The sequence below is a fragment of the Rutidosis leptorrhynchoides genome, chromosome 3 (assembly GCF_046630445.1).
Source record: "Rutidosis leptorrhynchoides isolate AG116_Rl617_1_P2 chromosome 3, CSIRO_AGI_Rlap_v1, whole genome shotgun sequence".
Taxonomy (NCBI): domain Eukaryota; kingdom Viridiplantae; phylum Streptophyta; class Magnoliopsida; order Asterales; family Asteraceae; genus Rutidosis; species Rutidosis leptorrhynchoides.
Genome location: NC_092335.1, coordinates 493867678 through 493891303, shown reverse-complemented (window position 1 = coordinate 493891303; position 23626 = coordinate 493867678). Strand labels below are relative to the sequence as shown.

General features: G+C 39.1%; 1 non-coding gene across 1 annotated transcript; it reads left to right on the top strand.

Annotated features, from left to right (window-relative positions):
• The first annotated feature begins 657 nt into the window (after window positions 1-657).
• On the top strand, window positions 658-764 carry LOC139903637 (small nucleolar RNA R71). Its single transcript, XR_011778447.1, has one exon. It is a non-coding gene; the product is annotated as a small nucleolar RNA R71 (small nucleolar RNA).
• The last annotated feature ends 22862 nt before the right edge of the window (window positions 765-23626 follow it).

The following is a 23626-nucleotide window of genomic DNA, read 5'->3' as shown; positions in this document are numbered from 1 at the left end:
TCATTGGTTTGTTTCTGAGATGTGAAAAACTGCGTTTGAGATTCAACTAGCTTTGACATCATGTCTTCTAGATTTGGCTTTTTATCATCGGTTTGTGGTGGTTTATTTTGAAAAATAGGTCTTTGCTGATTATAAGTATTATTAGATACTTGTTGATTGTTAGGACCTTGTTGATTGTTGTATGGAATATTTCAGTTATAATTCTGGTTTTGATTGTAGATTGGTCTTGGCGGTTGATAATTATTCTGATAATTCTTTCCAGGCCTTTGGTTCATGTATGAAACATTCTCTCTTTGTTCCATTGTTTGTTCAATACTGAGACAATCTTTTGTCAAATGTGGTCCTCCACACTGCTCACAACTAATTCGTATTGAGTGAATATCTTTAGTCATCTTTTCCATTCGTCTCTCGACAGCATCTATCTTTGCGGAAATGGAATCAAAGTCATGGCTAGAATCGGCTCTAGCTGCTTTAGATGATCTAACAATATCTTTTTCTTGATGCCACTCATGTGAGTGGGAAGCAGTGTTATCAATAATTTTGTAAGCTTCAGTTGCGGTTTTCTTCATAATGGAACCACCAGCTGCTATGTCGATATCTTTTCTTGTAGTGATGTCGCATCCTTGGTAGAATATTTGTACTATTTGATAAGTATCTAAACCATGTTGCGGACATCCTCTTAATAACTTTCCAAATCTTGTCCACGCTTCATATAAAGTTTCATTTGGCTTTTGTGTGAACGTAACAATTTCTCCTTGAAGTCTCACGGCTTTAGATGCCGGAAAGAATTGTTTAAGAAATTTTTCAACTAAAACGTCCCATGTATCAATCGCCCCTTCAGGTAATGATTCTAACCAATCTTTGGCTTCTCCCTTTAAAGTCCAGGGAAATAACATGAGATATATCTGTTCATCCTCCACTTTTCTTATTTTGAATAAAGTACAGATTCTATTAAAGGTTCGAAGATGTTCATTTGGATCTTCCTTCAGCGCACCACTAAATTGGCATTGATTAGTTACCATGTGTAGGATTTGTCCTTTGATTTCATAATCTGGCGCATTAATGTCTGGTTGAGTAATTGCGTGACCTTGGCCAGTGCGTTTAGCTCTCATTCGGTCTTCCATACTTAGAGGTTCCAGATTTTCCATTATTGAATTTGTTGAATCTGAATAACTAGAGGATTCTGATTTAATGGTTTGTTCCTCGACAATCTCTGTTTGAATGATTGGTGGTTCCGGAGGAAAGATTAATGGTTCAGGATCTCTGAATTGTCCCTGAATATCCTCCGGATTCTCAATTGTGAGGTCGGGTTCAAAAAATGGATTATCGGAAATTTGAATTGGAGTACTTGGTCAACTAGATGACGATTCTAAAGAAAAATCAACGGCTACAATATTGGCTAGATGTCTTGATCGAGTTACAGGTGGTGAATGTATGAAAGGTGGTGAACGTTTTTCTCGGTGCATTCACTGAATATCCTATTAGTTATAAAAAAATAAAAATTATATAAGTTATCAAATTAATAGACTTTTCTGATTTTGCCCATGTTTCGAATAGCTAATAGATGCAGCAGGTAGCCAGGACTCTTTAAATTGGAAGCCCACAACTCGTCACTAACAAATCCAACTATTACTACGAACCAGAAAATTTAGAATGTCTATCAATTTAACCGCTTAAAATAATTTTTCGTCGAAGTTTAAAGAAATTTTAGAGAAGAAATAGAAAATTCTATGTCCTAAAAACTAGAGCGTCGAGAAATAAGAAAGAAAAAGAGCGCGTCGAAAAACGTCGAAAAATAAAAGGTCGAAAAATAATAAAAAGAACGTAGCGCGTCAAAACTTAAAATTCTAAAAACTAAAAATTAAAAGTTGCGTCTAAAAGTATTAAAGCTTAAAAGGAATTCTATATCCAAAACGGCAATAACTTAAAAAGGCACTAAAACTTAAAACGACGTCGCAAAATTCTAAAGCACCTAAATCTTAGTGTAAAGAAAAAGTTCTTAAAGGATTTTACGGCAAAGCCTAAAAATCTAGAAATAAAAATAACTATGGCAAAAACTATATCTTAAAACTAATTACGAACGAAAAATACAAATATTACGATTAAACTATTAAAAAGATACGAAGATATAAAAATAAAACTAAAGTTACAAAAATATAATTTTTATAAAAATATAATTTTTATATTATTTATTTTATAAAAGTATTAGTTTTTATATAAATAATAAAACTAGATAAAACTTAAAATACAAAAACTAATTAATAAATAAATAAAACCCTAATTAGGTTTTAATTAATAATAATAATAATTAATACTCCGTAATTAATACAGAACTAGGTCAAACTTGGCGTGTCAGATCAGGCCATGCGATCGCATGGATATCGCGTTATATTTTCATGCGGTCGCATGTGTTAGGGTTCCAGGCCAGATTATGGGCTGCTACAGTATCAGGCCCGAAAATTTTTAATTTTTCTATTTTAATATTGAACCGAAGTAGGCGACACACAAATCACCGGACCCGAACTCATTCATGAAACAACCGAGAAGACCGTTCAAATCCGAGATAGGCTCAGGACGGCCCGTAGTCGTCAAAAGAGCTATACCGACAAAAGACGCAACGACCTCGAATTCCAAGCGGGTGACCGCATAATGTTAAAAGTCGCACCTTGAGGAGGTGTAATCCGTTTCGGGAAGCGTAGAGAGCTAAATCCGCGATATTTTGATCCTTTTGAAATCTTGGGGTGTATTGGACCCGTTGCTTACCGTTTCGATCTTCCGACTCAATTGAGCTCCGTTCATCCTACATTCAGTGTATCAAACTTAAAAAGGTGTCTTGCCGAACAAGAACTTGTTATTCCTTTTGATGGACTCACTATCGATTACAAACTTCACTTCCTAGGAGAACCGGTCGAAATTATGGATCGTGAAACCAAAATCTGAAACAACGTAAAATCCCGACAGTCAAAGTTTGTTGAGATTCCCAAGGAAGTACCTTCACTTATTCGTAGATTTAACAACGCAAGATCTCAAGGAAGAAACAACAACTACAACTTCCAACTAAATTTCGGAACGAAATTTCTTTTAAGGTGTAGGTAATGTAACATCCCGCGTTTTTCCGTTAAATTTATTTTTAACACCGTCTTTTTTTTATAATATATTTTGTTATCTAAATTCGTGTCTTTCGTTAACTAATGTTCTTGATATTCCCGTTATTGGATTATAACGTCACTCGTTTACTCTAGCATTTTTAAAATATTCGTTCGGTTAATTCACGCACCCGCTTTGAAACTTGAGGGACCGAAGTTGCCAAGTGGGCAAAGTGGTGACTAGGTCAACTAGTCAACCACTTCACCACCACCACCACTCATTCAACCTCCTCATCTCTTCTCTCTTTTCTCTCTTTTCTCTCTTTTCTCTCTTCCATTTTGAACTCAAGCACCCATTTCATTAATTCATCATCCAAATCCGAATCAAGAAGGAAACATCAAAACAAATTACATATTCGTGATCCTCTCTTCATCCTCTACATTTTGGTACCAATTTCATCACATTTGGGTAACTTTCTAAAAACACTAGATTTCTCTAAATTCGTTTTATATACTTGAAATGGTGTTAGTTAGTGTCTATGGATCAAGTATAACATGAATATATGTTTTGTTTGCTCGATTTGTTGTTTTTGGAGTAACTAGCATGAACTTGAAATGGATGTGCTTAATCTTGAATTTTGGATTATTAAACGTTGTTTAAATGCTAAATTTCATGTATTAAAAGTGTTACTAGTATCATTAGCTTCATTTTGATGTGTAGGTTGATTTAGAAAAGCTTCATTTACAAAATTGATGAATTCTTGATTTTTGGTTAGGGTTTGATGAACTTGAAATGAACTTTTGATGCTTGAAATGCTATGAAATGTTGTTAGTAAGTGTTAAGTTATATTGTATGTTTAATTACCTTCGAAACGGCATATCATACGTGTAAATTGGTCGCCCGAATCATGAAATGCGTTTTACAAACTTGAAACTTTTGATTATGAACGTTTATTGAACTTTCGACGAGAATTTGATTATTGTAAATGCTAGTTTTGATTGATGATATGTTCTTAGTATTATTCCTTGTCAAAAGAGCTTTCCAACGATATAAGATACTTGTTTTGAATATTTACGGTTCATGAGTTATGCTTGTTTGAAGTTTGGTTCGTGCTTTTCCCAGGTACAGGAGCGACGCTCCTGAACTAAGAGCGCCGCTTCTGGTCCTCAAGAGCGCCGCTCCTGGTTTTGGTGAGACGCTCCTGTGCTGAAAAAGTAGACCAACTTATTTTGTGTTTTCATAAATTCATTCCCGCTTACACGCAACTTCGATTGACATGAAACTTGGCCAACATGCTTATATATGACTTCTAAGCTCAGAAAAATTGTCGGATACCCGACCCGACCCCGTTGACTTTTACGTTGACTTTGACCAAGTTAGTCAAACTTAACAAAACACTTATGTAATCGTTCTAAACTTATTTTATACTTGATTCTTGCATGAAACTTGACAACGTGATTCACATGCTATATATTCGAGTCGTAACGAGCCATAGGACTAATTGAACACATTTCGCCCGACCTTGTGTCGTAACCGGTTAATTGATACAACTTACTTGTTTAGATCAAGGCTAAGCAACTTTCATGCACACGTTTACTTTGTGAAGTACATTTATACTCGTGCACTCGAGGTGAGATCATAGTCCCACCTTTTCAATTACTTTTATACTTTTAAATCGTGGGCTGAGAAACATATACATTACATACTTATATACATTTCATATGTATATATACTTTTCATACTTTGATACTTGAACACGAATACAAAAGCAAAGATACATACGAGTTGGAACAAAAATCCTCAAGTCCAATTACCATTAGTTACACTTGTAGGGTGTGAGCGAGAACTTATGTTGTGTGGCCATACGGGTTTGACGAACCCTCATCTGACGGATAAAATGTATTTTCGGGATATAGTGTAGGTTCTAACACTATTATGCATAGGTAAGATTCAGTTAAGTTTTGGTAATTGGGTGCTCGTGATACATACAACATCCTTTAGGATGTATACGCTTGATATTCATTTTATACTAAATCTTGTGGTTCAAAAACAACATCTTTTGAGATGTATACGCTTGATACAAACACATCTTTTGAGATGTATACGCTTTGATACTACACCTTGTGGTTCAAAAACATACTTTTACAAATACACTTATGATCTCACCAACGTTTTTCGTTGACAGTTTTCTACATGTTTTCTCAGGTTCATACATGGCTATTTGATACATGCTTCCGCGTACACTCATACTTGCTTGGCCTCCTCATTAGTCATCAAATAATTTCGACCCCTAGCCGTACCTGCCGCCTTCTCTAATCGCTTAACATTATCATTGCGCAATTCGGGACACTTCGGCCTCTTGTGCCCCTCTTTGTTACAATTAAAACAAACAATTTTGTTGGAAGATGAGTTCGTACAATCACGGGCCAAGTGACCTTGTCGACCACAATTGTAGCACGTGGGCCCAAAACTCTTAGAAGCCCCTTTTTCGCACTACCGACACTCTCAGTCACACTCTTGTTCTTCTTGTTCGAGTGGCTAATAGCTTCAAATTTTCGTTTGCCAAAGGTGGAGTCACTCTTTCTGGAGCAAGCGACTCAAAACCCTTAGCGATATCAAGTAGCTCATCAAAAGTCTTCGCCGAATTCCTACTAATCCTTTCTTGATAGTTATCATTCAAGGTTCGGTAGAAATCTTCTTTCAACATGTGATCGTTCCCGTCATACTCCGGGCAAATTTGGGTCTTTGATAAGAAAGTGGACTTGAGAGTGTTCAAATCCATTGACCCTTGCCTTAAAGTACGTAACTCGTCCTTAAGCTTTGAAAGATCGACTGAAGTTCGGTACTCCTTGAAAAATTATTCTTTAAACTCATCCCACGTCAAACTCATACTTTGTTCTTCGCCATAAAGTCGGATTTTCGCGTCCCACCACAACTTGGCATCACCCCTCATCATGCTACTACCAAACCTCATCTTTTTATCGAGAGGGCACTCACTAGTACGGAAAGCCCCCTCCATATCGGAGATCCATTGAGCACTCTTGAGTGGGTCTCGTTTACCTTCAAAGGTGGGAGGTTGAGCATCTTTGAAGTTTTTATAGTGGAAGTCTCGTCTTCCCGCGTTATCCTCTTTAAGAACAATCTTAACTTGTTCCTTGACTAGATTGACTACTTGTTCGTCAATCGAATCCAAGAACATCTTCTTAACATCCTCTAAGAAGGCCTCATGACATCTTTGCATAATGGCCTCAACCTTGGCCGTAAACTCAACATCCTCGCTCGAACCCCCTTTATTGGTCTCGGGTCCGTTTCTCGTCTTCATACTATAAAACAGAATAGGTTAAGCAACGAACGAGAAAACTTAACACATATGTATATACCTATACACCACACTACCCCATCTTGCTCAACAATCATCGCACATCGCTTGTTTGACACGATTTGAACCCGTAACAATGGTAGCTAATCATTGTTACGCGAGCACGTCGCATTAACTTGCTAGTACAACGTCTATCTCGCTTGATGATTGCTAACACAACACAAAACAATTAGCGCAAGGTTAGTTCACATAAACCTAAGCACTAATCAACACCCGGTCCGACCCGTCTCCTACTGGTCCCTCATAAAGCGCATACACAAATAAATCTAAGTCTAGGCACCTATCTCAAGTCGCCTAAATCCCTTAGACCATGCTCTGATACCACTTGTAACAACCCAAACCAATAACCAATCGATTAAGCGAAACAAAAATTATTTTTTTTAATAGTGGAGTGCGGCACGCGCACAGGCCCCAATTCAATTCTGTCCGAATTTGCAAATTTTCAAATAAAGATCTCCCACTTCCCGACATAATTAGACGAAACGCTTTTCACAACATGTTCTAATATGGAAAACTCATACGATTCAAACATAAAATGAGTTTTACAAAACGGGGCCCACATCGGCCGTTTTACGAGTTTCATACAAAAGTTCGAGTTTCGACGACACTAGTTTAAATTCCAAACGACACTATGAGCATGGTGTTTGAGGTTAAACTACCCAAATCTCGGTCAAACTCCAAAAGCTATCACATCCCAAAAGCGTCCCCTAAACAACAAGCGGGATCTCTAATCCAATCGAAGGCCCTTACCCTTGTCAACGCCGGAGCCTATAAAAAGATAAACAACAAGAGGGTAAGCAAAGCTTAGTGAATGCAATAATTATACCCATATATATATAATATACCTACTTGCAATCACTTACACATATACCGCATACACGCTAGCAATACAATTAGTATACCATCTCAAGTACAAAGCTAATAATCTCTAACAAACCGCTACTAGCGTAATCAAAAACATATAATCAACATAATATAATATGCTACAAAACAATACACAACCATGGTTAACCATTCTCGCGTCATGGTGCTACCGGCTCTTTGGTTCACACCATACGCATTTGTCATGATGCTACCGGCTCTTTGGTTCACATCACAACTCGAGTCATACTCACGCTAGAGTGCTACCGGATCTTTGGTTCACACTCTAACAACTCTAAGGTGCTACCGGCTCTTTGGTTCACACCCTAACAAATCGTGCTATAGCGCTACCAGCTCTTTGGTTCACACTATAACACACGTACTATGACGCTACCGGCTCTTTGGTTCACATCATAGCACGCTCGCACATACTATGGCACTACCGGCTCTTTGGTTCATACCATAGCATACAAATAAATACATTACATATATATGCATATAATCATTCCACTCACCTTTAACGATTTGGTGACGGTTTTATACTTCCGCAAGCTTCAAAGCAAAGTACCTAATATAAATAAGTACTTCAATCAACCCACATAACTAGTTGGACTAAATACCAACAATTTCACTTATGTGCATTTAATGACTTAAATGCATTAAATGCCCCATTTTCACCAAAACCGCCCTTTAAGGGTCAAGACCATCATTAATCACTTAAAAGCTAGTGATTAAGGTCCAACAACACTAACCATTACACAATTAGGGTATTTCATACCCATATTTCCCAATTAGGTCAATCATTAACCCTTTGTCTAATTTAAAGTCAACACACCCATTTCGGGTTATCTACCAACCCATCTAACACCCATTTACTAATTAACTAGGTGTGCTAGTGATTGACTAACCAATTAGAACTCATAACATCAATTAACATTTTGAAATCCTAGGTTAGTCACCATTGAGTCTTCATGACCTCGCCTTACCCAAAAACACCCAAAATCATTAAATATGGGTTTCATGTTCATCACTATCCCAAACCCTAACCCTTACACAAAATCAAAGTAAGGAAATTAAAGTTAGAACATACCACTACAACCACAACGGAGCTAGAGAGGAGATGATCAACTTTAATACCCGCACTTTGGTCCGAGAACAAGTTCTTCCTCTTGGATTTAAGCTTTCTCACTCAAGAATCACACTCTCTCTCTAAAATTTAAGTGAAGAGGATAAGGTTGTTGATAATGGAGTTAATGATACTCCACAAACTGACCAACTGGCCTTTAACTCGTCCACAAGTGTAATTACCCAAATTCCCATCAAAATATCTGAATAAAAGAGCAGAAACACGGCTACAGTGTTAGTGCGCCACGCGCACTATTAAGGGTGCGCTGAGCGCACCTAGCTTAGATCCGTCTCTGACTTCTGTTTAACTGCACAATCATTCCCACACTTTATGTACTCTATTTATATTGCTGTAAAATAAAGATTAGGGTCTTACAACTCTCCCCCACTTGAATTAGAGCGCGTCCTCGCGATCCAAGCCGCATGACAAGAGGGAAGATAAACCAACACGAATTCTTCGGGCTCCCAAGTAAACTCGAAACCTTTACTACGACGCCATTGAACTTTAAAAGTCCTAACCTCTTTATGTCTCAACCTTTTGACCCTTCTCATCGAGTATGGCAATCGGCTCCTCAATATACTCTAACTTATTGTTTAGCTCAATCTCGTCTAATGGTACCCACGATGAATCATCCGCAAGACACTTACGGAGATGGGAAACATGAAATGTATTATGGATCCCCGCAAGCTCTTCGAGTAATTCCAAACGATATGCGACTTCACCGACACGAGATAAAACCTTAAATGGCCCAATAAACTGAGGATCTAACTTTCCCCGCTTTCGAAACCGAATAATACCCTTCCATGGTGAAACCTTAAGCATCACCATGTCACCTTCTTAAAATTCGATCATTCGCCTACGTTTGTCGGCATACGACTTTTGTCTATCTTGAGCCTTTTTCAAATGAGCCCGAATCATATCAATCTTTCTATTTGTCTCTAAAACCAAATCGGTACTCCCGATTTCCTTTTGACCCACTTCACCCCAACAAATCGGGGTTCGACATCTACGCCCATAAAGCATCTCATATGGCGGCATCCCGATACTAGTTTGATAACTATTATTGTACTAGAATTCCACCAAAGGTAAGTGCTCATCCCAACTACCACCGAAATCAATAATACAAGCCCGTAACATATCCTCCAATGTTTGATTCGTACGTTCGGTTTAGCCGTCCGTTTGAGGATGATACGCCGTGCTCAATTTCAATTGCGTACCCATATCTTCATGAAACTTTTCCCAAAACCGAGATGTAAAGCGAGTATCTCGATCGAAAAGAATAGATATAGGAACTCCGTCTCGAGAGATGACTTCCTTGATAAATAACTTAGCCAAGGTCTCCGACGATATCGCTTCCCAAATGGGAAGAAACAAAGCACTTTTCGTCAATCGATCAACTATAACCCAAATCGAATCAAATTGGGTTCTTGCCGTTTTAGGTAACTTTGTGATGAAATCCATGGTAATGTGCTCCCATTTCCATTTCGGGATTTCTAAAGGTTGTAACTTACCATACGGATTTTGTTGCTCTGCCTTAACTTGCAAACACGTGACGCATTGCTCAACATACTTTACAACATCACGTTTCATGCCCGGCCACCAATAATCTTTCCTTAAGTCAAGATACATTTTCGTCGCGCCCGGATGAATGGAATACTTTGACTTATGTGCTTCATCAAGTAGCACTTGTCGATAATCACCCATCTTAGGCACCCACACTCTTCCTTGAAAAGACAACAAACCACGCGAGCCCATAGTAATGAACTCCGATTGCCTCACAATTCGTTCCGCATGCTTGTTGTGAACGTAAGCCTCTATTTGAATCACACCAAGTTTTTCACGAAAATCGTTAGTAATAATCATACGTAACAATCCCAATCGTAACGCCGGGTGATAACTCTTTCGACTTAACGCATCCGCGACCACATTCGCCTTACCCGGATGATAAAGTATCTCACAATCATAGTCTTTTACCACATCCATCCACCTACGTTGCCGATAATTCAAATCTCTTTGATCGAAAAGATGTTTCAAACTCTTGTGATCCGAATAAATCGTACACTTGACACCATACAAGTAATGGCGCCAAATTTTCAATGCATGCACAACCGCCGCCAACTTAAGATCATGAGTCGGATATCTCGTTTTATGTTCCTTTAATTGTTAAGAGGCATAAGCGATGACTTTACCCCGTTGCATTAGAACACAACCGAGCCCATTTAAAGAAGCATCACAATAGACCGTCATGTCTTCCACCCCTTCTGGCAAAACTAGCACCGGAGCTTGACACAACTTCTCTTTTAACAATTGAAAAGCAATTTCTTGCTCGTTCTCCTAATTAAATCTCGCATTCTTTCTCGTCAATTTCGTCAATGGAGAAGCGATCTTAGAAAAGTCTTGGATAAACCGACGATAATAACCGGCCAATCCGAGAAAACTTCGGATTTTCGTAGGCGTAGTCGGTCGTCCCCAACTCTTTACCGTCTCTATCTTCTCCGGATCTACTTGAATACCATTTTCGTTCAGAATATGGCCAAGGAATTGAACTTCCCTTAGCCAAAATTCACATTTGGAGAATTTAGCATACAACTTCTCCTTCTGCAACATCTTTAACACACTCTGCAAATGATGTTCATATTCCTTCATACTCTTCGAATAGACAAGTATGTCGTCGATGAACACAATTACCGACTTGTCCAACATAGGTTGGCACACTCGGTTCATAAGATCCATGAATGCCGCCGGTGCATTCGTAAGACCAAAAGGCATAACTACAAACTCAAAATGCCCGTAACGAGTTCGAAAAGCCGTTTTCTCAATATCTTCCTCGCGGACCCGCATTTGGTGATAGCCGGACCGTAGGTTGATTTTTGAGAAATACGTTGCACCTTGGAGTTGGTCAAACAAATCATCAATCATAGGCAATGGATAACGATTCTTGATCGTCACTTTGTTCAACTCCCGATAATCGATGCACATCCGCATACTACCATCCTTCTTCTTCACGAATAAAACCGGAGCGCCCCATGGCGAAGCACTCGGTCGGATAAAACCCTTTTCAAGTAGCTCTTGGGTTTGATTTAATAACTCTTGCATTTCCGTCGGCGCTAAACGATAAGGAGTTTTAGCAATGGGGGTAGCCCCCGGAACCAACTCAATGCGAAATTCAACTTGTCTTTCCGCCGAAACACCCGGTAACTCATCCGGAAAAATGTCTTCAAATTCATTCACCACCGGAATTTCACGAATGGATGGTGGCTCATCTCAAGTATCAACAACATGGGCAAGAAAAGCCATGCCACCACCAACAAGAAAACGACGTGCCCGTGCAAAAGTACATATCAGCACAAGTCTTCTTCGTTTATCGCCATGAATAATTAACTCTCCCCCACTTGGGGTCTTCACTCGAATAGATTTTTCATGGCATGCAATATTGACTCTATTATGATCGACCCAATCCATACCAACAACGATATCAAAATCACCCAAGGTCATCGGGATGAGATCGATTTTAAAGTGTTCGACACCAAACACAACATTACAATTTTTACACACATCAACCACTAGCACCGTCTTGCCATCCGCTATTTCAACTTCTACCGGACGACTTAACTTAGCTAACGGTTTATTAAGTTTAGGCACAAATTTTGGTGACACAAACGACAAGTTTGCACCACTATCAAAGAGTATCCTTGCCGGATTGGAATTAACCATGAAAGTACCTGAGACAACTTCGCTAGATTGCTTGGCCTCCTCATTGGTCATCAAATAATTTCGACCCCTAGCCGTACCTGACCCCTTCTCTAATCGCTTAACATTATCATTGCGCAATTCGGGACACTCCGGCCTCTTGTGCCCCTCTTTGTTACAATTAAAACAAACGATTTTGTTGGAAGATGAGTTCGTACAATCACGGACCAAGTGACCTTGTCGACCACAATTGTAGCACGTGGGCCCAAAACTCTTAGAAGCCCCCTTTTTCGCACTACCGACGCTCTCAGTCACACTCTTGTTCTTCTTGTTCGAGTAGCTAGTAGCTTCAAATTTTCGTTTGCCAAAGGTGAAGTCACTCTTTCTTGGAGCAAGCGACTTAAAACCCTTAGCAATATCAAATAGCTCATCAAAAGTCTTCGCCGAATTCATACTAATCCTTTCTTGATAGTTATCATTCAAGGTTCGGTAGAAATCTTCTTTCAACATGTGATCGTTACCGTCATACTCTGGGCAAAATTGGGTCTTTGATAAGAAAGTGGACTTGAGAGTGTTCAAATCCATTGACCATTGCCTTAAAGTACGTAACTCATCCTTAAGCTTTGAAAGATCGGTCGAAGTTCGGTACTCCTTGAAAAATTCTTCTTTAAACTCATCCCACGTCAAACTCATACTTTGTTCTTCCCCATAAATTCGGATTTTTGTGTCCCACCACAACTTGGCATCACCCCTCATCATGCTACTACCAAACCTCGTCTTTTTATCGAGAGGGCACTCACTAGTACGGAAAGCCCACTCCATATCGGAGATCCATCGAGCACTCTTGAGTGGGTCTCGTTCACCTTCAAAGGTGGGAGGTTGAGCATCTTTGAAGTTTTTATAGTGGAAGTCTCGTCTTCCCGCGTTATCCTCTTTAAGAACAATCTTAACTTGTTCCTTGACTAGATTGACTACTTGTTCGTCAATCGAATCCAAGAACATCTTCTTAACATCCTCTAAGAAGGCCTCATGACGTCTTTGCATAATGGCCTCAACCTTGGCCGTAAACTCAACATCCTCGCTCGAACCCCCTTCATTAGTCTCGGGTCCGTTTCTCGTCTTCATACTATAAAACGGAAAAGGTTAAGCAACGAACGAGAAAACTTAACACATATGTATATACCTATACACCACACTACCTCATCTTGCTCAACAATCATCGTACATCGCTTATTTGACACGATTTGAACCCGTAACAATGGTAGCTAATCATTGTTACGCGAGCACGTCGCATTAACTTGCTAGTACAACGTCTATCTCTCTTGATGATTGCTAACAAAACACAAAACAATTAGCGCAAGGTTAGTTCACATAAACCTAAGCACTAATCAACACCCGGTCCGACCCGTCTCCTATGAAAGGATGTAGCGACCCGACCAAAACCGTTATCGACGGCGCCGTTAACTTAGGTCCCGTTGCGTGGTCGTAGTCCCTATATGAGACTCGTTTGACCAAAATTATGTCGCATTCATTTGGAAGGTACAAGACTTGCAAGTTTAGTTTACAAAACCGTTCGACAACAAGTCTAAGTTTACAAAAGTCATAAAGTACAAATGAAATATCTTGCGACATAATTAGTTTAAAATCACAGTTGCTATAAATAGCGTAAGTATGTAAACAATATGTTTGAATCCAAAGGTGCTATCACTAGTGTATGCATGTATGTATGCTTGACTCCAAGCAAGAAATCAGAGTGTATGCATGTATGCTTGACCCCAAGCAAGTATGAATGTACGCGGAAGCATGTATCAAATAGCCATGTATGAACCTGAGAAACATATAGAAAACTGTCAACGAAAAACGTTGGTGAAATCATAGGTGTATTAGTAAATGTTATATTTTGAACCACAAGATTTAGTATTTCCATAAATTGATCATCCAAAAGTTGCATTCCAAAAGTTGGTTCGCGAGCACCCAATTATCAAGACTTAACGTTTCCTTCCATAGAACCCCATCACAATAGTGTTAGAACATACACTGTTTCCCGAAAATATATTTCATCCGTAGACGGTAGCGAACCGTCCGTAATGAGGGTTTGTCAAACCCGTATGGCCACACAATATAAGTTCTCGCTTACACCCTGCAAGTGTAACTAATGATAATCGAATTGAGGATTTTTGTTCTAACTCGCTGTGGAATGTTTGTTTTCCTTGTACTTGTGTTCAAAGTATAAAAGCAAGTAGTACAAAATGTAACAAAGTATATGTTTCTCAGCCCACAATTTAAAAGTATAAAAAGTTGTTGAAAAGGTGGGACTATGATCTCACCTCGAGTGCACGAGTATAAAAGTACTTCAACAAGTAAACGTGTGCATGAAAGTTGCTTAGCCTTGACCTAAACAAGTAAGTTATATCAATTAACCGGTTACGACACAAGGTCGGGTGAAATGTGTTCAATTAGTCCTATGGCTCGTTACGACTCGATTAAGTATAGCATGTGAATCACGTTGTCAAGTTTCATGCAAGAATCAAGTATAAAAGCATGTTAGAACGATTGTATAAAAGTTTGGTTAAGTTTGACTAAAAGTCAAACTTGGTCAAAGTCAACGAAAAAGTCAACACGTTCGGGTCGGGTCCCGAACTATTTTTCTATGCTAGTTATTCATATATAAGCATGTTAAAACAAGTTGCATGTAAATTGGAGGTCTAGAACATGTCAAACATTTTTAGTAAAAAAGTCAAGGGAAACAGAATCTGGACGCGGCTTATGTCGCGCCGCGGCCAGGCCTGTCGCGCCGTGACAATGGCCGTGGCCTGGTCCCAGGCCTGTTTCACTTGTTCAAGGCTTGGTAAAATTTCAAACAAACGCAAAACTCAAACCGTAAACAATTAGAAAGCGTATCTTATGCCGTTGGAAAGCTCTTTTGACAAGGAACACAACTAAACATGTTTCATCAAACAAAAACAACATTTTCCATAACCGATTTCTCGTCAAGTGATCATTTAAAAGTCCATTTTCAAAGTTTCAAGTTCATCAATTGCATTTTAAGTTTCGGGAATCCAATTCACACATATGATATGCCGTTTCGAAGGTAATGAAGCATACATTACTACTAAACACTAACAATTAACATTCCATGGCATTTAAGCATCCAAAAGTTCATGTCAAGAACTATCAAACCCTAGTCAAACATCAAAAGAAATCATTAATCGGGTTTTTGAAGTTTTCTTAATCAACCTACACATCAAAATGAAGCTAGTGATACTAGTAACACAATTAAAACATGCACTTTAACAATCTAACAACATTAACTCATCCAAAATCAAGGATTAAGCATACCCATTTCAAGTTCATGCTAGTTACTCCAAAAACAACAAATCGAGCAAACCAAACATATATTCATGTTAGACTTGAGCCATAGACACTAACTAACACCATTTCAAATCAAAAACACGAATTTAGAGAAATCTAGAGTTTTAGAAATGTTACCCAAAATCAATGAAGTTAGTATCAAATCGTAGAGGATGATGAGAGGATCAAGAATATGTAGTCGGATTTGTTGTGAGCTTCCAAGATTGAATTTAGATGATGAATGAATGGAATGGGTTTGTGTGTGTTCTTGAGATGGAGAGAAAAGGGATGAGGGAGATGATGGAATGGATGAAATGGGTTGACTAGTTGACCTAGTCAACTAGTTTGCCCATTTGGCAACTCCGGTCCCTCGAGTTTCAAAGCGGGTGCGGGATTTAACCGATCGAATATTTTTAAAACGCAAGTTAACGAGAGATGTTATAATTAAATGACGGAATTATTATGAACGTTAGTCAACGGAAACTACGAATTTAAATAACGAAAGGTATTATTTAAAAGAAAAAGACGGTGTTAAAAATAAATTTAACGGAAAAAGGCGGGATGTTACATTATCCACAACTCAAAAGAAATTTCGTCCCGAAATTTAGTTGGAAGTAGTAGTTGTTGAATCTTCCTCGAGATCTTGCGTTGCCAATTCTACGAGTGAGGGAGAAGTACGTCCTAGGGTATTTCAACGAACTTCGACGGTCGGGATTTTTACGTTGGATTGAAGTTTGGTTTCACGATTCATGGTTTCAACCGGTCCTCCTAGGAATGAAGTTTATCGTCGATAGTAAGCTTATCGAAAAGGAATGACAAGTTCTTGTTTCGCCAAACACGTCTTTGAGTTGATACATCGAATGTAGGATAAACGGAGACCCAAAGTGAGTCGGAAAAGTCTAAACGGCTAGCGACGGGTCCAAAACACCCCAAGAATTTAAAGGATCAAAATATCGCAGATTTAGCTTCCTACGTTTTCCCGAAACGGATTGCACCTTTCCAAGGTGCGACTCTTAACGGGATGCGGTTTCCCACGTGGAATTTGAAATGTTTACGTCTAACATTGGCGTAGCTCTTGGTGGTTACGAGTCGCGTAGGGTTTTACCTGAATATGAATAAATTTTCTCGGTTGCTCATAAATAACCGCGGCCCCGGTGAATTGATCATCGTTTACTTGGTTCGACAAAGGAGAATGACGTTTCCGGTCACATGTGGTTTCAAAAGGAGTGACGTTAAAAATCGAATGAAAATCATTGTAGTATGAGGATTCGGTTAAGGAAAATACTTTTCTCAAGTAAATTTGAAGTTGGTAATACAAATTCGTATTATGGTTTTCAAGACTTAAATCGTATGTTTGTTCGGTCCGTCGGGTTGTGGGTGGTACGCGGTACTCATGTCTAAACGCGGTCCCGAGGCTTTTTGTAAGGCACTCCAAAATCTAGAAGTGAAACGAGGATCTCGATCCGAAACGGGTATATTTCCCTAAGGCATATTGAACAAGTTTGCTAGGAATTGAAAACGTTAGCTAGGACAAGTTTCTCAAGAAAATTCGCGTCGCGGAAGATTTATCGGTTTCCAAAAACGTTCGTCGGGGCAAGTTCTCCTCGGTTTCTGAAAGAAAAACGTTCGTCGGAACTATTCACCCTCGAGGTGAATACTAGTATAACGTGGAGAGTCTCTCTCCATTGGGAATTTAGAATAAGGACCTCCTGAACCGGAAGTACGAGGGTGATGCAAAAGAAGTTTCCGCCCCGATGTGAGCATAACGAGTAAGTTGTAGTTAGTCAATAAGACTGTGCGAGGACGAGCTAGTATACCCGTGTGACATACGGTTGAAATCGAATGGAATCTGCAATTCATTCGGAAGCATAAATATAATTTGACAATAATTGAAGGTGTGTCCCCGGTATGGTTGTTATAAATATTCTCGGAGTTTTCGGATGTCCAAACCTGAAAAGATGAAGTCATGTACATGGCACATGGTGGTGTTTAGGTTGATCGAGTCTAACCACCATCACGCGTCACTAGAACTTTGGTATGTCTTACCGTAATATAACTACGTTGATCGAGTGTAGTTATATTATGCTAACTCATACCTCCATTCCCACATCACTCCATAGATTCAAGTTCGTGTCATCGCGAAAATCTAAGATAAACAAAACGTAACGACGTCTCAAACGTGACTCGTATTAAATCGAAAGAATTGGTGCAACTCTGAAGATGCGTTCCCCGAGGGAAGTGTATAGTTGGTTGTTCACGTCAATGTGGTTCGAGTCAGACAATATTGTATTTAGGTATGAAAAGAGTAACGAGTCATGATAACAAGTAATACGCAACCGTAGCGATAAATGGTGATGACGATACTCATCTAGAGTAGTGACAGTGACTTTACAACATTCATGGATAGTAAGATGAGACGGGGGAAATAACAACCAAGGAGTCAGAGTTCCCGAACGAGTGTGACTAATGAAGTCGTCGTCATCCATACGTGTATGAATCATGAATTTACGTGTGTTACCAAAAAGTGGCGGAATACGAGTTCGTATGATGAAGGTTGGGTACCATTAAAAAGTTAGCCTAAGAATGATTCAAGTATAATGCACAAGTAGTCAAGTAAGTGCTATCTATAGCAAATGTATGTCAGAATGCAAATGCTAACTATCCGGTTGTAGTCTAGACTCACTAATGCGTCCTAACGACTCTGTTAGACACACTAATGCACGTCCTAGTTCCCTACAACCAACGCTCTGATACCACTTGTAGCGACCCGACCAAAACCGTTATCGACGGCGCCATTAACTTAGGTCCCGTTGCGTGGTCGTAGTCCCTATATGAGACTCGTTTGACCAAAATTATGTCGCATTCATTTGGAAGGTACAAGACTTGCAAGTTTAGTTTACAAAACCGTTCGACAACAAGTCTAAGTTTACAAAAGTCATAAAGTACAAATGAAATATCTTGCGACATAATTAGTTTAAAATCACAGTTGCTATAAATAGCGTAAGTATGTAAACAATATGTTTGAATCCAAAGGTGCTATCACTAGCGTATGCATGTATGTTCGCTTGACTCCAAGCAAGAAATCAGAGTGTATGCATGTATGCTTGACCCCAAGCAAGTATGAATGTACGCGGAAGCATGTATCAAATAGCCATGTATGAACCTGAGAAACATATAGAAAACTGTCAACGAAAAACGTTGGTGAAATCATAGGTGTATTAGTAAATGTTATATTTTGAACCACAAGATTTAGTATTTCCATAAATTGATCATCCAAAAGTTGCATTCCAAAAGTTGGTTCGCGAGCACCCAATTATCAAGACTTAACGTTTCCTTCCATAGAACCCCATCACAATAGTGTTAGAACATACACTGTTTCCCGAAAATATATTTCATCCGTAGACGGTAGCGAACCGTCCGTAATGAGGGTTTGTCAAACCCGTATGGCCACACAATATAAGTTCTCGCTTACACCCTGCAAGTGTAACTAATGATAATCGAATTGAGGATTTTTGTTCTAACTCGCTGTGGAATGTTTGTTTTCCTTGTACTTGTGTTCAAAGTATAAAAGCAAGTAGTACAAAATGTAACAAAGTATATGTTTCTCAGCCCACAATTTAAAAGTATAAAAAGTTGTTAAAAAGGTGGGACTATGATCTCACCTCGAGTGCACGAGTATAAAAGTACTTCAACAAGTAAACGTGTGCATGAAAGTTGTTTAGCCTTGACCTAAACAAGTAAGTTATATCAATTAACCGGTTACGACACAAGGTCGGGTGAAATGTGTTCAATTAGTCCTATGGCTCGTTACGACTCGATTAAGTATAGCATGTGAATCACGTTGTCAAGTTTCATGCAAGAATCAAGTATAAAAGCATGTTAGAACGATTGTATAAAAGTTTGGTTAAGTTTGACTAAAAGTCAAACTTGGTCAAAGTCAACGAAAAAGTCAACACGTTCGGGTCGGGTCCCGAACTATTTTTCTATGCTAGGTATTCATATATAAGCATGTTAAAACAAGTTGCATGTAAATTGGAGGTCTAGAACATGTCAAACATTTTTAGTAAAAAAGTCAAGGGAAACAGAATCTGGACGCGGCTTATGTCGCGCCGCGGCCAGGCCTGTCGCGCCGCGACAATGGCCGTGGCCTGGTCCCAGGCCTGTTTCACTTGTTCAAGGCTTGGTAAAATTTCAAACAAACGCAAAACTCAAACCGTAAACAATTAGAAAGCGTATCTTATGCCGTTGGAAAGCTCTTTTGACAAGGAACACAACTAAACATGTTTCATCAAACAAAAACAACATTTTCCATAACCGATTTCTCGTCAAGTGATCATTTAAAAGTCCATTTTCAAAGTTTCAAGTTCATCAATTGCATTTTAAGTTTCGGGAATCCAATTCACACATATGATATGCCGTTTCGAAGGTAATGAAGCATACATTACTACTAAACACTAACAATTAACATTCCATGGCATTTAAGCATCCAAAAGTTCATGTCAAGAACTATCAAACCCTAGTCAAACATCAAAAGAAATCATTAATCGGGTTTTTGAAGTTTTCTTAATCAACCTACACATCAAAATGAAGCTAGTGATACTAGTAACACAATTAAAACATGCACTTTAACAATCTAACAACATTAACTCATCCAAAATCAAGGATTAAGCACACCCATTTCAAGTTCATGCTAGTTACTCCAAAAACAACAAATCGAGCAAACCAAACATATATTCATGTTAGACTTGAGCCATAGACACTAACTAACACCATTTCAAATCAAAAACACGAATTTAGAGAAATCTAGAGTTTTAGAAATGTTACCCAAAATCAATGAAGTTAGTATCAAATCGTAGAGGATGATGAGAGGATCAAGAATATGTAGTCGGATTTGTTGTGAGCTTCCAAGATTGAATTTAGATGATGAATGAATGGAATGGGTTTGTGTGTGTGTTCTTGAGATGGAGAGAAAAGGGATGAGGGAGATGATGGAATGGATGAAATGGGTTGACTAGTTGACCTAGTCAACTAGTTTGCCCATTTGGCAACTCCGGTCCCTCGAGTTTCAAAGCGGGTGCGGGATTTAACCGATCGAATATTTTTAAAACGCAAGTTAACGAGAGATGTTATAATTAAATGACGGAATTATTATGAACGTTAGTCAACGGAAACTACGAATTTAAATAACGAAAGGTATTATTTAAAAGAAAAAGACGGTGTTAAAAATAAATTTAACGGAAAAAGGCGGGATGTTACATTATCCACAACTCAAAAGAAATTTCGTCCCGAAATTTAGTTGGAAGTAGTAGTTGTTGAATCTTCCTCGAGATCTTGCGTTGCCAATTCTACGAGTGAGGGAGAAGTACGTCCTAGGGTATTTCAACGAACTTCGACGGTCGGGATTTTTACGTTGGATTGAAGTTTGGTTTCACGATTCATGGTTTCAACCGGTCCTCCTAGGAATGAAGTTTATCGTCGATAGTAAGCTTATCGAAAAGGAATGACAAGTTCTTGTTTCGCCAAACACGTCTTTGAGTTGATACATCGAATGTAGGATAAACGGAGACCCAAAGTGAGTCGGAAAAGTCTAAACGGCTAGCGACGGGTCCAAAACACCCCAAGAATTTAAAGGATCAAAATATCGCAGATTTAGCTTCCTACGTTTTCCCGAAACGGATTGCACCTTTCCAAGGTGCGACTCTTAACGTGATGCGGTTTCCCACGTGGAATTTGAAATGTTTACGTCTAACATTGGCGTAGCTCTTGGTGGTTACGAGTCGCGTAGGGTTTTACCTGAATATGAATAAATTTTCTCGGTTGCTCATAAATAACCGCGGCCCCGGTGAATTGATCATCGTTTACTTGGTTCGACAAAGGAGAATGACGTTTCCGGTCACATGTGGTTTCAAAAGGAGTGACGTTAAAAATCGAATGAAAATCATTGTAGTATGAGGATTCGGTTAAGGAAAATACTTTTCTCAAGTAAATTTGAAGTTGGTAATACAAATTCGTATTATGGTTTTCAAGACTTAAATCGTATGTTTGTTCGGTCCGTCGGGTTGTGGGTGGTACGCGGTACTCATGTCTAAACGCGGTCCCGAGGCTTTTTGTAAGGCACTCCAAAATCTAGAAGTGAAACGAGGATCTCGATCCGAAACGGGTATATTTCCCTAAGGCATATTGAACAAGTTTGCTAGGAATTGAAAACGTTAGCTAGGACAAGTTTCTCAAGAAAATTCGCGTCGCGGAAGATTTATCGGTTTCCAAAAACGTTCGTCGGGGCAAGTTCTCCTCGGTTTCTGAAAGAAAAACGTTCGTCGGAACTATTCACCCTCGAGGTGAATACTAGTATAACGTGGAGAGTCTCTCTCCATTGGGAATTTAGAATAAGGACCTCCTGAACCGGAAGTACGAGGGTGATGCAAAAGAAGTTTCCGCCCCGATGTGAGCATAACGAGTAAGTTGTAGTTAGTCAATAAGACTGTGCGAGGACGAGCTAGTATACCCGTGTGACATACGGTTGAAATCGAATGGAATCGGCAATTCATTCGGAAGCATAAATATAATTTGACAATAATTGAAGGTGTGTCCCCGGTATGGTTGTTATAAATATTCTCGGAGTTTTCGGATGTCCAAACCTGAAAAGATGAAGTCATGTACATGGCACATGGTGGTGTTTAGGTTGATCGAGTCTAACCACCATCACGCGTCACTAGAACTTTGGTATGTCTTACCGTAATATAACTACGTTGATCGAGTGTAGTTATATTATGCTAACTCATACCTCCATTCCCACATCACTCCATAGATTCAAGTTCGTGTCATCGCGAAAATCTAAGATAAACAAAACGTAACGACGTCTCAAACGTGACTCGTATTAAATCGAAAGAATTGGTGCAACTCTGAAGATGCGTTCCCCGAGGGAAGTGTATAGTTGGTTGTTCACGTCAATGTGGTTCGAGTCAGACAATATTGTATTTAGGTATGAAAAGAGTAACGAGTCATGATAACAAGTAATACGCAACCGTAGCGATAAATGGTGATGACGATACTCATCTAGAGTAGTGACAGTGACTTTACAACATTCATGGATAGTAAGATGAGACGGGGGAAATAACAACCAAGGAGTCAGAGTTCCCGAACGAGTGTGACTAATGAAGTCGTCGTCATCCATACGTGTATGAATCATGAATTTACGTGTGTTACCAAAAAGTGGCGGAATACGAGTTCGTATGATGAAGGTTGGGTACCATTAAAAAGTTTGCCTAAGAATGATTCAAGTATAATGCACAAGTAGTCAAGTAAGTGCTATCTATAGCAAATGTATGTTAGAATGCAAATGCTAACTATCCGGTTGTAGTCTAGACTCACTAATGCGTCCTAACGACTCTGTTAGACACACTAATGCACGTCCTAGTTCCCTACAACCAACGCTCTGATACCACTTGTAGCGACCCGACCAAAACCTTTATCGACGGCGCCGTTAACTTAGGTCCCGTTGCGTGGTCGTAGTCCCTATATGAGACTCGTTTGACCAAAATTATGTCGCATTTATTTGGAAGGTACAAGACTTGCAAGTTTAGTTTACAAAACCGTTCGACAACAAGTCTAAGTTTACAAAAGTCATAAAGTACAAATGAAATATCTTGCGACATAATTAGTTTAAAATCACAGTTGCTATAAATAGCGTAAGTATGTAAACAATATGTTTGAATCCAAAGGTGCTATCACTAGCGTATGCATGTATGTATGCTTGACTCCAAGCAAGAAATCAGAGTGTATGCATGTATGCTTGACCCCAAGCAAGTATGAATGTACGCGGAAGCATGTATCAAATAGCCATGTATGAACCTGAGAAACATATAGAAAACTGTCAACGAAAAACGTTGGTGAAATCATAGGTGTATTAGTAAATGTTATATTTTGAACCACAAGATTTAGTATTTCCATAAATTGATCATCCAAAAGTTGCATTCCAAAAGTTGGTTCGCGAGCACCCAATTATCAAGACTTAACGTTTCCTTCCATAGAACCCCATCACAATAGTGTTAGAACATACACTGTTTCCCGAAAATATATTTCATCCGTAGACGGTAGCGAACCGTCCGTAATGAGGGTTTGTCAAACCCGTA